We start from the raw sequence: 16,204 nt of genomic DNA, 5'->3' as shown, positions 1-16,204 counted from the left end.
CCCCTTCCTGTTCTAGAAGGGTCCACGTTGTTACACACTCCCAGGAAGGGATGGTTTCTCTTTGGCCGACATCACAGAAATAAGATGGTTTGAAATCACTGTGGGCCTGTGACTCAAATGCCTTCATCATAGCACGTTTATTATTCTGGTGAGATTAAGCCCAGCATCCGGGAGAGGAAAAGGAAGTGTGGGAGACACTCAGAAGCTGCAGGGAGCCCGCACCCCCTGCCTGTTGCCCTTCCTACCCACCTGGGCTGCTCTGGTCCCCAAGTAACTTCCTCTCCAGCTGAGTCACGTTGTGGGGGGTGAGGGTGGGACCCTTCCACAGCTGCATTTCCTCAGCTCCAGGAGGCCAAGGAGATGAAATGGCCTCTCCCCACAGCCAAAGCCAAGCGAGCAGACTAACTAAGGCTGCATCTGCTGTAGATGAAACTCTTGGAAGAGCCATTTTATAAATATTTTTTCCACAGTCGTATCCCATATGGCCATGCTCCGGCCCTCTTCTGATGCGGCAAGAGGCCTGGTGCTGTTGCCTCCGATGTGAGCCGTGGACTCCAGACGCCTGCCTGCTTCTGGCTGAACCATGTGTCCTGGAGGGACTTTAGCTAGCTTCTGGGGGACACACAGGACTCCTGGGTGCAGCCAAGGCCTTTGGCACCTTCCAGAAGTACAATGAGTTAGAAAGAAGGCAGGCGTGGGGTGGTCTCTTCTTATTCTTTGTTTGGATGCAGGGCACAACTCTTTGTCTCTGCTCTGTGCTGAGCGAGGCACAAGGCTTCCAGAAAACAAATTCGTTCTCAAGCTCTCTAGTGAAAACAGTGTGCTGGTATCAGACTGATACTGGCATGGCACATGGAAGACAGTACATCTTCAGGGTCCCCAGTGCCTGCCTTTATAACAGAGCTTCTTGCCTATACCTCTCTGTGCCTATAACCACCCCTTCTCATTCCTGTTTCCTTACCCACCCACCCTTGCAGCTGAAGAATTAAACCTCTGTCAGCATGGGATACCCATGGAAACTTTCCAGCCCTTTAATGAACCCAGGTTCCAGTCTTTGATGATTTGTATATGCTAGGCCCAGGGAGTGGCACTATTTGGAGGTGTGGCCTTGCTGGAATGGGTGTGGCCTTGTTTGAGTGGGTGTGGCCTTGTTGGAGTAGGTGTGTCGCTGTGGGCGTGGTCTTTAAGACCCTCATCCTAGCTGCCTGGAAGCCAGTCTTCTGCTAGCAGCCTTCAGATGAAGATGTAGAACTCTCAGCTCCTCCTGCACCATGCCTGCCTGGATGCTACCATGTTCCCACCTTGATGATAATGGACTGAACCTCTGAACCTGAAAGCCAGCCCCAATTAAATGTTGTCCTTATAAGAGTTGCCTTGGTCACGGTGTCTGTGCACAGCAGTAAAACCCTAACAAGACACAGCCCCACCTCTGAAATATCAGCGTTCTCACTGGAACCTGCAGAGTAGTGCAGAGATGGCCTTGCAAGTCCACAGTGAGGAAAAAGGGTAGGTGTTCTGTGAAGACCCACATCTATCACAGGGTCACACTGTCAGAGACAGGGAGGGGGGAGGACCCATGAGCCCACGGGGAGTGGGAGGGCAAGGCATGGCTTCCTGTAGTTGTCAGTATTCCTTCTGTGGCACTGGGGATGGAACCCAGAACCTCACAAGGGCTGCACCTTGGCCACAGCACGGCCCTTTTTTACTTTGTATTTGGAAGCAGAGTTTCACTAAGTTCCATAGGCTGGCCTTGAACTCACTGTGACCTCAGACAGGTGCTGAACTCGTGATCCTCCTGCCTCAGCCTCCTGAATAGCTAAGATACAGCAGAGCAGGCTCATGGCTCACATGCATGCAGAGGCAACCTGCCTTAAACGGTTTCTTGCAGTATAGACCAGAAGCCTCCATCCCACCAGCCTTGGCCTGTGTATGTGGACTTTCTTCCTCAGGGAGCACCGGTGCCTTTACCAGGTTCCAGATCTGCATTTACGAGGCCTCTTGTTCTTAGGTGAATACAAGGAATGAGGGACTGCCCGATGGAAGGTGGCTAGTGTCAAGATCCTCTGGCAAGCATGGCATGGCTGAGTGACAGAGACGGTGAGAGTTGCTGGAGCGGGAACAACAAGTCTCCAAGGTTGTCTCCTGAGGCTGGGCATGGTGTCTGTAGAAGCAGTTTCCACCTCAGGGGGATAGGAGAAGGTTTACTCTGGAACCCACTATGGGCAACCGGGGCCAAGGAACACAGACTTGGGTCACTGTAGATTCCGTGGTCCAATATGGAAGCGGTTTTATGAAATTGCTATAGTAACAGCCTAGAGAAAGTCACAAGTCAACACACTTCAAAATACATCGGTGGAAACATCCGAGAGGCAGGTTCTTAAAAATCTCAGCTACAGCCTCAGATGCTGTCTGACAACTCTCTTAACTTTGGGGTGGGCAGAAGCTCGTGGTGGAAGATCCGTTGACTTAATCTAAGTTAATAGATTCCCACGGAAAGCTAGTGCTTTGTGCGGTGGCCGCCAGGCTGCTAGGTCAGGCCCAGAGAAGGGCAACCCATAGCTATCAAGAGAACGAAAGACACTTGGATCTGAACCTGCAACATTCTAAGCTCCAGAGTTACTGAGGCCCTGACCAGTTCGTCAGAAGTTACAGTTCTTTCTGGAACCTTCTTCTGCAGACACCGGGTGGGTCTGTGTCACTGTGACTGTTCTCTACCTAGAGAGAGCATCCCCTCAATGGCCAAGGCTAGAGGGTGATGGTGCATATGTGTGCATGCATGTGTGCATGCTTGTGTGTGTGCATGTGTGTATATGAATGCATGCATATATACATGTGTGTATGTGCTTGTGTGTGCATGCGTGTGTCTGTGCATGTGTATGTATGCATGTTGCATGTGTGTATATGTGCATGCATGTATATATACATGTGTGTATGTGCTTGTCTGTTTTTGTGCATGTGTGTATATGCATGCATGTGCATGTATGTGTATGTGTTTGTATGTAGAGACCAGAGGTTGATGCTAGGCATCTTTTTCAATTGTTCTCAATCTTTTGAGACAGTGTCTCACAGAACCCAGAGCTCACCGATTGAGTTACGCTGGCTCTGCATCCCCAGATCTGAGATTGCAGGAGCATGCCACCATACCTAGCAACTTGGGTTCATGTCTGCTTTGCTGATAGACATGAACCAAATGTCCAGATTCCTGGTCCTGGCCCTTAGAGCCTCAGTCTAGAGAGGCCCAGGGTCTTCCGTAGGGTCGCTCTGGGCGCTTGCCAGCGGTCCTGTGCCTGAGGCAAGGCAGCTGAAGCAGGTGTTAGCATCTCCCTGCAGACACTCGGGAGTCATTCGGTGTCAGTGGAGGGTATAATTAACTGAGTCTCCGGCTCCTGTGTGTGACTGTGTGTAGGTCTAGAAGGGACAATAGTCAGGTCCTGGCCTCAGAAGCCTTATCCCCACCATGTCAGCTCTCCTTTAGAAGAAGCTGGAGTCCCAACAATGGTGATGATGAAGGACCTACTGGCCAGGATGGCTTAACTATGCATCCTCTTGCCCTCTGCTTGGACATCAACCTCCTCAGGACCCTGGAGATGGACTCGGGGCCAGAAGACAGCCACTGGCCCTCTTGCTCTGCTGTGTGGTCACGCTGAATGCATCTTCCTCCTCTTCTCACCGTGACGCGCGTCTCCGGTCGCCCACTGAGGATGGTTACTCAGCTACCAGAGCCCAAGCACTGACCCTAACACCTCCGGGAAGAACGGCTTCTTGGCTGTCTTGGGGCAAGGGCCCAACTGATCTCTCCATGAGGAGGATGTCCGTGTGGGGTAGAAGCCTTTTTGTCTGCATACTCAAATTCATAACGTCCCCAGCTAGTGACATTGACTGACCTCCGCCTCTGTATCAGGCTGGGTGTGGACAGCCATGGGCAGCTGTCTTCCACCTCAGGGAGATTTTTTTTGTGAGGTTCCTGAAAGAAAGTGTTGTCTAGCAAGGTTAGTTGTTCGGCTCTGCTGGGGCTGGCAAGACACAGCAGGCTTTAGGATCCAGACAGGGCCTTGGTTAAGAGGAGCCCAGCAGCAGCCCGGCTCTCTGTTCGCATGCAGAGGCAGGCAATCTGTCTTCCCTCATTCCCCACTGCCTGCCACAACCAATCCTGGCCCCAGAAGGCACAGCCCTGTTCTGAAAGTCATTTCCTTTTCCTCGGCCAGAATTACCTAACTCCAGCAGTTGAGGTGTTCCCAGACCCACTAACTCAGAACAAGACGCGCACTTCAGACAATCTACTGGGCAAACTGACGGAGCTTAAGAACTCCGCCCACCCACCAACCCCCACCCCAGCCCCAAAGAGATAAATTCTCCGCTGGTGAGAACGTGCACGAATCATCTGGCTCTTGTAAATTAGAAGGACTTATTGAACCAGGGCGCTTGCTCACTCTCTGTCTGTCTCTCTGTCTCTCTGTCTTTCTCTGTCTCTCTGTCTCTCTCTGTCTCTTTCTCTGTCTGTCTCCCTGTCTCTCTGCCTCTCGGTCTCTCTGTTTCTCTCTCTGTCTCTGTCTTTCTCTGTCTCTCTCTGTTTCTCTCTGCCTCTCTGTCTTTCTGTCTTTCTGTCTCTGTCTCTCTGTCTCTCTGTCTCTCTGTCTCTGTCTTTCTGTCTCTCTGTCTCTGTCTCTCTCTGTCTCTGTTTCTGTCTCTCTGTCTGTCTCTGTCTGTCTGTCTGTCTGTCTGTCTGTCTGTCTCTCCCCCCCCCCAGATCCATGCTGCTGAAAGTTTACGGCAGCAGCCCTATCCTAGGGTCTGAGCTGAACGCTGAGCAAAGACAGAGCTACAGGTAGCGCTTAGGTGGGGGCAGCCAGATGCTCCCTCCCCCTCCAGGTTCAGGATAAGAAGGGAGAGAGTCAAGTAGTTTTGTCTCTAACAGAGGGACCGAGCATGAGGGGGCATGTCCCGGTGTGCTCCCCACCTCAGCATCCCTGCTTCTTTCAAGAGCTACCTTTCCCCACTGCACAGGGTTGGGCAAAGCCACCAGACACAGGCACCAAGCCAGGCCCCATCCACGCTCTTCCCTGAGGTCTCACCCCATGTGTTCTATTGAGCTTAGGCCTAAAGGCACCAGGTGCCCTCCCTCCCATGCACCTTTAGCAGTAGGATGGGTCGGGACACAGGGGTGAGCCCTGGGAAAGTAAGAGTGGGAAGGAAGCCTTCTGTGGAACACCTAAATCAAACCAGGCCTGCAGGCTCCCCCCTGAATTCTTCAGCTTATGAGCCAATAAATTGCCCTGCTTTGTTAAAATCGCGATGCGTTAGTTTTGTGACACCTGAAACGGAGAGAATTATGATCCGAGTCGGGCATCTGAACGGCCTTTGTGGAGAGGGAATCCTTTCTGTGGGATGAAGCAGATGAGGCAGAATGTAGGTGAGACAGCTGAGGACATGGCCCTGCACCTGGTCTTCAGGGTGTCAGCCTGCCTCCCCCAGAGCCAGTTCATGCAGCTTCTCTCTGAGGGAAGAACCATATATATTTAATCATTGTGAATCAAGACTTACTTCATTTCTCCACTGACAAATCAAAAGCAGCTTTGAGCCCACATTCTGGTGTCAAGGGCCTGAGAGGGGAAAGGAAATTTCTTGACCCTCTCGTTGGCATCGAAAATGCCCAGGACATCAAACCACAGGGCTTCAGGGGCAGCAAAAATCTGAGGCTGTGCTCTGACCATGGCAGTCGAATCTGGAGCCAACATGTCTTTCTTAGGACGGCAGCCCCGGGCTCCTGAAAAATACTGTTTTCAATACTGCGGACAGAATAGTAAATTCTCTTGTCAGCCACTATTGATTTTACAGTTTCCTGACTGCCTCCCTGCCCCCACTACTCGATGTCTTTGATTATTTTATTTATGAAAGACTTAACCTCGTCAGACAGCAGCCTCAGCTCTGACAGTTACTCACAGGTTGGCGCCAGGAGACAGGGTGGTATCGCCTCTCCCCGTTGGCATCTGGGGTGGGTGGGTGGGAAGGATTCCCAATGTGGTCAGCACACAAGGCACAAGTCTGAGGCAAGATACTTAATGGGGCAGCAAGGGACTTCCTGAGAACCCCAAGCTACAGTTCCCCCAAGTGCCCCTTAACTGAACCCCACAATCTCAGGGTTCCTATCTCCAATCCTGAGCTCCCAGGAAGTGGAGGTGGGGTGCTGGTTTTCACTCAATTCCCCAACTTGATGCTTTCAGAGAGTATAAGTGACTTTGGTCACTCAGACCAAAGCAGAACTTGGTGGTCTTGTAAGAGCTCGGTCCCCTTGGAGGCTGGGGGTGGGGAGGGGGAGACAGAGAGACAGAAAGAGAGACAGAGACAGAGACAAAGAGACAGAGACAGAGAGACAGAGAGACAGAGACGGAGAGAGAGAAGAGGAGGGGAGGGAGGGAGGGGGAGGAGAGGAAAGGGGAGGGGAGGGGAGGGGAGAGGAGAGGAGAGGAGAGGAGAGGAGAGGAGAGGAGAGGAGAGGAGAGGAGAGGAGAGGAGAGGAGAGGAGAGGAGAGGAGAGGAGAGGAGAGGAGAGGAGAGAGAAGAAAGAGAGAAGAGAGAAGAGAGGGAAAGAGAACCCAGGGCTGTAGTGCAGGTTTCATCAAGGCTGAGGGACCACAGTGAGGATGCTTAAAGCAGGACCTGGCAAGACAGGTGAGCACATTGTCCCTTTGCCCAGCCATGTCCTTTGCCCACCAGATCCTCAACCCAATCCCACTGACAAAGGGAGAGACTGGGGCACACGGCATCTGGCGCCACATGGAGCAACGTCAGACTCTGCGTGGAGTTCATTCCCGACCCACTCCGTCTCTGGGGCCTGTGTCGCAGTCCATGCTAGATTCTTAAACTTGGAATATTTTTAGAAATGGCCACTTGGCCACCCTTGCTAGAATGATCCCTCAGGCTACCCGGAGTGAACATCCTTCCATCCCTTCTTCCTAGCTCCTGGGCACTGCCCAGCATCTCCCAACACGTCAGGAAATCAGCAGTCAGAGCGAAGTCCGGGCTTGCCGTGAAGAACTTCCGGTCGCGTGACTGCCCCTTATCCCTCCAGCTGCCGAACCTTTCCTGAAACACTCCCTCACTCTCGATTGTCCCCAGAGTGTAAAAAGGACTGAAATGTTTTCCTGCTTTTTCGGAAACATCCTCCTCACCAAATTGCAGGTGGAGCCTGAGCCTTTCCCGGCAGTCCAGCCAGAAGTCGGACCTCCCACCTACTTGCTGTTCTCCCTACCTCCATCCACAGAAACCCCACCTACCATCGGGATCCGTGACACCTTGGGACACCAGCTAGAGCCCGGGGGGGGGGGGGGGCTAAAGAATCACAAGTGTGGAAAGCACACCCTCAATGTCAGAAGTGCCCTGTTGTCAACACACTACATCACAAGCAGCCTGCTTGTGTATCTCCACACCATCATAATTTATCGAATAACAATAAAATTCCAAGGCACATAGGTTTCCTTCACAACCGATTGCCAAGCAGTCCTGATTCCCTCGACAGCCAGCCCTGGCGTAGGCTCCTTTATTCCAGTTTTAAGTGCAAATACTGTCAGGTGGTACAACCATCCAGACTCTAGGTGATAAATACCGGTACGGGATGGACGGATGCTGTCCTCGTTTTCTTTCCCTGATACTATGATAAAATCCTCCGACGAGGGCAACAGGAGGGAGACAGGGTCTGTTTTATCTCTCATTTCTGGTCTCCGTCCATTGAGGCAAGGAGGTCAGTGTCTGGGGAGCCGGAAGTAGCTGACCACGGCGTTGTCTACCATCAGAAGGCAGCAATGGATGCAAGCACACTGGTGCACAACTTGCTTTATCTCCTTTAAAAAGTCCAAGATCTGTGCCAAGAAGTCATCACACCCACAGTTAGGATGGGTCTTTCTACATCAATAAATGTAACCAATATAATCTACTCCCTGACAGACTGGGCTAGAGACCTATGGCCCGGGCGATTCTGGATTCTGTCAGATTGACAATTAACACTAGCCATCATAAACAGATCAACATATTTGCACATAAATGTGTGTGTATGTAGATGTATGTGGATATATGCTCACACATGTATATACACACAGACAGTTGGTATATATTTAACTATGGAGTGTTGAAGAGGCTGCAGCAAATTCATGTCATTTCAAAGGGGCCTGAGGAGAGTCTGATAGGGAGGGGCACGGTGACTCTCTGTTGTCAACAAGGCTGCTGTGGCCACCACATCGAGTCAAGCTGCAGGGTCGGAGGAGAGCTGCAAGAATGAGGTATGGTAGAGACTGGAGAAGCAGAAGTCTGGACTGTGTCCAGACGAATGGATGGTGGACAGACACAGGGATGGCAAGTTTGGAGGGACAAAGTGGCAGATAGACACAGCTTTGTGTTGGTCACGTCAACAGTAAAGTTGAAGCCAAAATGAAGCCTGGGACAGTCGAGTGTCCCTTGACGCACGCCCCAGATGGTCAGCTGACAGGTGGGTGGAGGCGTTCCCATCAGAAAGTCAGGTACTGGGGTTGGGGATCTAGCTCAGTGGTAGAGCGCTTGCCTAGGAAGCGCAAGGCCCTGGGTTCGATCCCCAGCTCCGAAAAAAAGAACCAAAAAAAAAAAAAAAAAAGAAAAGAAAAAAGAAAGTCAGGTGCCCTCCTCATTTGGTACAGGGAAAGAGGTCTCAGCTGAAGTGGAAATTTCTGGTTTCTTTGGAGACTCAGTTGGGTCATGTGATGTTTTTTCTGGAAGTTGTCTTCTGGGAGGATGTTTTGCTGAGGCAGACACATGAGACAATGTTTTGCTGAGGTAGACACATGGAACAATGTTTTGCTGAGGTAGACACTTGAGGAGACATGTGATGTTTGGAAAGAATATAAGGGGAACCCAACAGATGAACAACGCTCTTGCATTGGTTCGCCTTGCCGCACTTTACTGGCCTTCGCTGATTTTTCACTTGTCATGACTCCATAGAGAGACACGCACCAAAGAACTTCCTCTCGTGGTGCCCTTGCTGCTTCTCGCCACTTCTGTAGTCTTGTGCCAATTCGTCAGAGCTTTGAAGTTTCTTCTGGATTAAGCCCCTGCTACTGCCGCTACTGCTGTGTGTTTGATGTTTTGGACTGGACTGCTGATATCCTGACAATGAAGATTGTTATCGCCCCCAAAGAACTACTTCTGAACAGGTCCTCACCCCCCTTGTCCTATTAACAGTCTTTCTCCCCTACCTTTGGTCGGTAGGCTAGAAGGGTGGTTGAAGTGTTTAAGAACTCTTACTGAAGTAGGTTCTAAGAATCTAAACCTACACTCACCCTCTCCTCAGTCTGCTGTGTCTACTAAGCTCACAGTCTGCTGTGTCTACTAAGCTCGCAGGCGTGCTTTTCCAATATGATCTACTTGGATAAATGTATAGAGTGTCACCCTTTCTTCTTTGGAGAGTAAGTTATGACTGTGCCTTGTCTGTGGCACGGAAAAGGTGGCGCCGTTTATATGTCCACCAGGTGTAGCCACTCTCTGTCCTCAAAAAGGGAAAGCAATTCTGCTCATAACGTGGACTCTCTCAGAGCAGGATCCCTTGTCCAATAATAGAATCTCTGAGGGCAGGCCCAGTGTACAATGTGGAGCAACCAAGGGCCAGACCCATGAAAGAATGTGGAGTCACTGAGGACAGGAACGTTGTACAATGTGGAGTCTATGATGTCAAGTATATTGTGCAACGGAGTAGCTCAGGGCAGCGCACGGTCTGATCGCAACATGCTGTGCATAGAGAAATCATTTCTCTCCTGGCAGCTTTGTACAAAGACCGTTTCCTCGGGGTCCTAACATCAGCCCCTGGCACCGAGTTTTCTGATGCTACACAGCCTTCATGCAACTCCCTCCCAGATGGCGAAAATCTGTGGGACAAACAAGCAAGCAGGGACCTCAGAGCTGGGTCCCTGTGCTCAGGTGAAATCTTGTAAGCTTGCCCCAGTCTGATTGTGACTCCAGCACTTTTGGAGATCAGTGTCCCACTGGGGTCGTGAGTGACGGGAAAGACATGCCACTGGGGAGGAAGAAGAGACATTCCATACTTCATCACAACTTCATGGGGCTCTGCCACCGCCTCAAAGTGGAAAGAGGTATAGGCCAATGGGTAAAAGCTGTGTCCAGGGGGAGCACAGGTGACTTGAGTAGATCCTATGGGGAGTGGGTGCTGAGGGGTGCAGGCCCCAAACAGACATCAGAGGCCGTGAGGAGCCAGTCACTGTGAGAGGGCAAAAGCTTTGGTTTCCCACAGCTAGCACTGAGTGGTTGGAGTGAAGACCCTGAGTGCTTCCAAAGCGAGTGTTGCACTCCCTGGGGACAGCCAAGATGTACTGAATGGAAGCCAGGAAGAGGTGTTAGTAAGATAGGGATGGATGGAGCAAGGCTAGGAGTGGCAGATATCTGCTACTCCCAGCACTGGAACCTGCCTTAGAGGTACTAATGAGGCAGACTCATAAGGCTCAGCTTTGAGATCTATAGCAATTTCTTGTCCATCTGTCGGGCTACTGTTTCCTTTAGATTGAAATATCCCATCCTGGAAAGAGAATGGAGGCTCATGGGGTTCAGAGAATGTGGGCAACTAACAAGGATCAGGAAGTATCCCAAACATACAGGATTCAGACGGCCCCTCCCTGAGATTATATTAGCAGAGGCAATTGCTGGGGAGGGGAGTCTGGGGAGATGGAGCTGCCTGTAAGTTGTTCAAGGTGGGACTCGGGGCTCCTGGGTCGTCACTGATGTCAGGATGAGCTTCTTGGTGATGGAGCTGGCTACAAATGGCTCATGGGTCTATGAGTAACTGCAATGGCCTTACTAGTTCACCAGGTTGAGCTTGGGTGTAATTGTTACTCTGTGTGTTGTTGAGTCCCCATCTGATGTGAGTAGATGCTTGTTCATCGCCATGGGGATCGGGGGGAACCACCCAATATCTGCCGTGGAGAAAGCATTTCCCCTTCAATAACAGATGGTTCTGGTGCCTTCCTCAGAGACCCAGGGAAATGGATGCATGCCACCTGCTGAGTGGAGCTTTCTGAACCCTCTCTGCTTACTCAGTTCTGGTGAAGCAGAGGCCCCAGCATCCTGACTGCTCACCAAACCTGGATGCAAGGAAGTCAAGGTTGTCTCTGGGTCTCTGTGGATCTCTAAAGGTGGGGCTGGAAGATGGGGGAGCACCTGAGAGTCTAAGTGGAGTTACCTCACCTCTCTGAGGCTTAATTCCCTCATCAAAAAATGAAGGTTTTTGACAACTAAACCAACAGCCAAACTCAAAATCTCAGTGTCTCACGAGTGTCCACTGCTGTTGCAGCAACAGCTACTCAAAGTGGGATTTCACTCTGGCTCACGACTGGAGGCTGCAGTCTGTCCTGGTGGAAGTCACAGGGGCATGAGGCAGCTGGTGACATTGCAACCACAGTCAGGAAGCAGAGAGAGGTGAGCGCTGGTGCACAGCTCCTCACTGTCTCCCTCCTATTCCGTGTGTGGCCCGGTTCTCCGGCCTGTGCTACCTACATGAGTCTCTCAGTTCACCAGCCTGAACTACCCACATTCAGGGTGGAAATTTACTGCTCGGTTAAACCCGCAGCACAGACGCAACAGAGGTACATCTCCTGGGTGAGTCTAAGTCCTTACAATCACATTTGCCCATACAGCTGTAAGTACCATAAATGCTGGAGTTGACTGAAACGTGCCTAAGCCTGTCTCAGTCGAGATGCCCAACCTCCATTCCCGCTAACCAGCTAAGCTTGACGGCTATATATCCTCCCAACTGAAATATCCAGTATAGAGACTGTGAGGCTGAATGCTGCAGGCTGGATAGAACAAGGGGGAGACAGTGTGCACAGCAATTACCCACAACAGTTACCTCTCCGACCCCACATCTCGTCTAGGAAACCCTCAGGGTGGGCTTATCCTAGAGTAGAACATTCCAGAAAGAAGAGGTAATAACATATGACCACCTCAGGTAGGGCATCTCTATTTCCCAGTATGCATCAGGGCAACTATTGACCCTGGTTTAGACTCCGAAGGCTCAGGTGCACCAGCAGCCAAAGGGTTCATAAGGGATCGCTCTCCGAGCTGTACTCTTTCTTGTTGATATTCCAATTTCCAGCACAGGGTAACCTGGATGCAAGGCTCTGTCATGGCCGCCTGGGCCCTCCTACATTCCCATTTGGCTTCTGTATTATTGCTTTAACTGCCACACCTCTCCTCCTGGGAGGCCTCATGGAGCAGAACAGCCTAGGCCCTGCACGCTCCGCCTCCCTAGAGGGCGTGCCCAGGTACCACCTGATGGTGAGGATGGGAACATAAGGGCGGAACTCTCTGATGAGCCAGACCCTCACCCACCAGAGGTGAGCTCCGCCCACTCACCCATCAGAGGCGAGCTCCGCCCACCTACCCACCAGAGGCCCCAAAAGCACAGGAGCTGGGGATCTGCCTGCAGGCTGCCCGGTGGGCTCAACTGCTTCCTACTTCTGTGTCTGTCTTTTCTCCTCCTGAACTCGGAGTTGGATATGCCCGGGGGCATTAAAGGACCAATTGTGTCTGAATCTCCCCAGTTGGGTCCAAGCCATGCTCCCAAAGGCAAACATTCCACCCCACCGTGACCAAAGCCATGCGTTTCTGAGCAGGTAACTACAAACCAGGGGACTTCAGTGTCGGTGTGGCAGCTGCCACCGGAGCACAGGGCACATGTGAGTCTAATGGTGAGTGCGCCTCTGGGACATGTAACTCCAAAGGTTCCCAGCCAGTCACCACTTCCCCTGAGCCACCGTCCTCCTCTCTCTGTGCAGAAGGTAGGAACCACTGTTCCAGTGAGCTTTGTCACCTCAGAGACCGGTGTGAGATAAAATCAGGGCCATGTGGACTCGAGGCGGGAAGGGGCAGGCCTGGTCTGCACAGCTCCGGTATCCACAGCACTGAGCAATGACCGAACCATCCTACATTCCTTTCCCCCCCCTTCACGAGCTCCGAAATTCCTACGACCTCTTCCTGCTTTTAACACAAACACAAATCCTGAGTCGTGGGTTCCTGAGCAGGGCCTGAAAGAGGAGGCCCGTGTTCGGTGCAACTTTGGGAATGCCACTGCCTTACTAGGAACATTTTGTGCCCCCAAGAAGTGAGGCAAACATCAGCCATCCATTTCTCCCCAGTGATCCAGGGAGCCCCTGTCCTTCAGTGCAGAAGGCAGGACTTTCAACCACGACTGGCATAGCCGTGAAGGAGGCAGCCTGGCCTTCTTCACTGAAAATACCACGGGAAGACAGATTGGGTAAGTAAGCCACAAGATGGGTTTCAGAGTCTGTGGGAGTTGCATGGTTTAGACAGACAGACAGACAGACAGACACACACACACACACACACACACACACACATTACATTTATTTAAGATGCAAAGGTGTGTCCCACAGTGAGCATGTGGACATCAGAGGACAACTTACAGGAGCTGGCACCCTTCCACCATGTTGGCCTTGAGACTCATACTCAGGTCCTCAGATTTAGCTCCAAGCACCTCTGTCTACTGAGCCACCCATGGCCCAGGAGCTATTTCCTTTCATCCAAATTCAAGCAGGAAATTTGGAGCGAGCTCCTGTTGTCTGGGTATATGTGTTTCATTTTATTACTGGGTTTTTTGTAGAAAAGAAGTCAGACCCAGCGTTTCTGCTTCCTGCCCGTGCTGTCAGATCCTAGGTGTAGAGCCAGAGTGGTGACGCAGGGCTGGAGGTGGCCTCCCTCGGTCACTTAAGGGTGATAATCACCTGCTGTAAACAGTCTTGGTGTAATTAAAGCTGGAGGCCCAGGACTGAGACAGTTTTCTCCCAGAGAACATCATCTGACAAAGCCAGGCTCAGGCTGCTCCAGGAGGCTGATGTCTGCCTAAGCACAGAATTCAGCTCTGTGCCATGGCCTGTGGCCAGAGGAAAGAAAGCTCTGGAGCCCAGGGAAGGCCTCCTCATTGTGCCTGCTTCTGATTACAGGAGGATGGGAGGTGCCATTCTCATGCCCCCAGGTAAGTTGACAGGCTCTGACTGCCAAGCACTGAGGCATCAGGGAGCTGGTGACCCAATGTGCCCCTCCCCCACACCTTCAGAGTGGGACACTCGCCCCAGGGTCCCCACTGCCTGCAGGAGAATCAGAGATAGCCTGACTTCATGAGACCTCTAAGAAGGGACCCACTGTACTGCATGGGCCTGAGTTCTCCCCAGAGCCCACAACCTGCCACTGTCTGTCTGTCTGTCTGTCAATATATTCACAGTGTTAACAGCTAACAAACCTCTTAGCCAAAACAACAATCTTCCTCAGTCTACCCCACAAAACTCCTGAGCTTGAGCCCGTCAGTCTGAACACAGGGGTCCTTGCCTCCAGCCATCTAGAAGATGCTGTTCTGTTCCCCACCGCTAACCATGCCTGTCACTCCTCCCACAAGAGTGCTCCTCCTCCGTATACGACTAATCAGACCTACTTCAGAGTGTCCGGTCACAGGGTGGAACATCCCATGCTTGCGTGGCTTTGGCACGTCTGTCCTGGTGGTCTGTCTTTCCCAGGATGGGCTCAGTCAGTCTTCATTGCCCATGTGCCTGCTGGGAGGTTTCAATCCTTAAAATGTGGGCAAGACAGTGAAGTAAGAAACCACTCCCACCCACCCCCAGCCCCCCACCCCACCCCCAGCCACCTCCATTGCTGTCACCGTGCTGGCCCTGCACTGTCATCTGGTTCTGCAATGGCTGGGTCCTGGCTTGTGTTTGGGCACTCTGGATGGGGGTGACATTATCTGAACATCTGAAGTTGTCATTTCTGGGGACACTGAGGAGCTCTGTCCTGGTCACCTTCAGCTGTGCAAAGTCTGTTGTTGGAGAGGAGCAGTGCTTAAAAGAGGGTTGGGGAGGGGGAGGGAGAGAGGGAGGGAGGGAGGGAGGGAGGGAGAGAGAAAGGAAGGAAGGAGAGAGGGAGGGTGAAAGAGAGCAGGAGGAAGGGAGGGAGGGAGGGAATTAGAAAGGGAAGAAGGGAGGGGGAGAGAGGGAGGGAAGAAGAGAGAGGAGGGAGGGAAAAGGAAGAGAGAGAGGGGAGAGGGGGCAGAAGGAAGGGAGGGAGGGAAGGAGAGAGAAGAGGGAGGGAGGGTCCTCTACTGTCTCAGCCCCAGGGCATGTCATCTGATGAACAGGACGCCCCCAGCTACCCACTAGGCCGGGCCTGGTTCCCACTGACCAGGGAGATGTTGGACCCGGACTGTTTGGGGAGGCAACCCTTCCCTCCTCCTTCCCTCCTTCCCTCCTTCCTCCTCTCTTCTCTTCCTCCCTCTATTCCTTCTTTCCCTCCTCCATTCCTACATCATCCCCTGCCTCCAACCCCCTTCCCTCTCTACCTCCCCCTCCCTTTTCTTCTCCTCCCTCTTTCCTCCCTCTCACTCCTCCTCCTGCCAGTCTTTCCTCTTCCCTCCCCACCGTCTCTCAGTCCCTTCCTCCCTTCCCATGAGATCCTCCTACCTCAGTTTCCCAGAATGACCTTTTCTACCTCGAGGGCAATGGTGCAGTGTGGTCACCCGACTGCTTACAGAGCAGGTCTCTACGCTGTGCAGACGTTTCCTCAGGTGGGCTTACGTCCTCCTGTTGACAGTTGCCTAAAAAGCAAATAAGTCACGCTCCAGCCACCCACACTCCCTCATATTTTCTTGTCTCATCGACCGGAAGTCACTGGGACCCAATTCTGTGGGTCTCTCGTGGCATCTTCCTCTTGTGTGCTCGATGACTGTGTCTGTGCCCAGGGTCCTCAGTCTGGGGAGGGCAGGCAGTGATGGCAGTGACAGAGGTACCGCCTTCCTGTGCAGCCACGGAGGTCGCATCCACCCAGGGACCTGTGAACACAGAGCAGGGCTCCTGCATGACTCTGTGTCCTCTCATGTCCCCCTCAGGCTCAAGTGGAAACTTAAAATGATCAGGCTCTCGAAGCCTAGCTCGGGGCTGGGCTGTTGTGAGTATTTAAAGGAATAACCATCCTCCCTTCTGAGAGAAGGAGGTTGGGTGGGTGAGCAGATCCAGTGCCAAGGCTGAGGGGAAGAGGGACCTGTGTGACTCTGGTGTGAACAGGGCCACTTACCGCTTGGGGTGGCGGTGGGGTTTCCCCATCCCATAACAACCCCACCATCCCCCGAGCTGAAACAAGATGAGACACAAAGCAAAAAGCTAAGATTGGCACA

General features: G+C 52.2%; 1 long non-coding RNA gene across 4 annotated transcripts; it reads right to left on the bottom strand.

Annotated features, from left to right (window-relative positions):
• Window positions 1–118: 118 nt before the first annotated feature.
• Window positions 119–15,884, bottom strand: LOC120101817 (uncharacterized). Of its 4 annotated transcripts, XR_015684065.1 has the most exons (5): window positions 15,495–15,884; window positions 14,699–14,854; window positions 14,474–14,607; window positions 5,542–5,786; window positions 119–3,964 (listed from the first exon to the last, which is right to left on the bottom strand). It is a non-coding gene; the product is annotated as an uncharacterized LOC120101817 (long non-coding RNA). The 4 variants fall into 4 exon arrangements; XR_015684066.1 differs by lacking the exon at window positions 5,542–5,786 and having other exon boundaries at window positions 2,267–5,494; window positions 14,684–14,854; XR_015684063.1 differs by lacking the exon at window positions 5,542–5,786 and having other exon boundaries at window positions 3,351–5,494.
• Between the last annotated feature and the right edge of the window lie 320 nt (window positions 15,885–16,204).

Source organism: Rattus norvegicus, chromosome 3 (genome assembly GCF_021556685.1).
Source record: "Rattus norvegicus strain SHRSP/BbbUtx chromosome 3, alternate assembly SHRSP_T2T, whole genome shotgun sequence".
Taxonomy (NCBI): Eukaryota; Metazoa; Chordata; class Mammalia; order Rodentia; family Muridae; genus Rattus; species Rattus norvegicus.
This window is presented reverse-complemented; position numbering and strand designations above follow the sequence as displayed.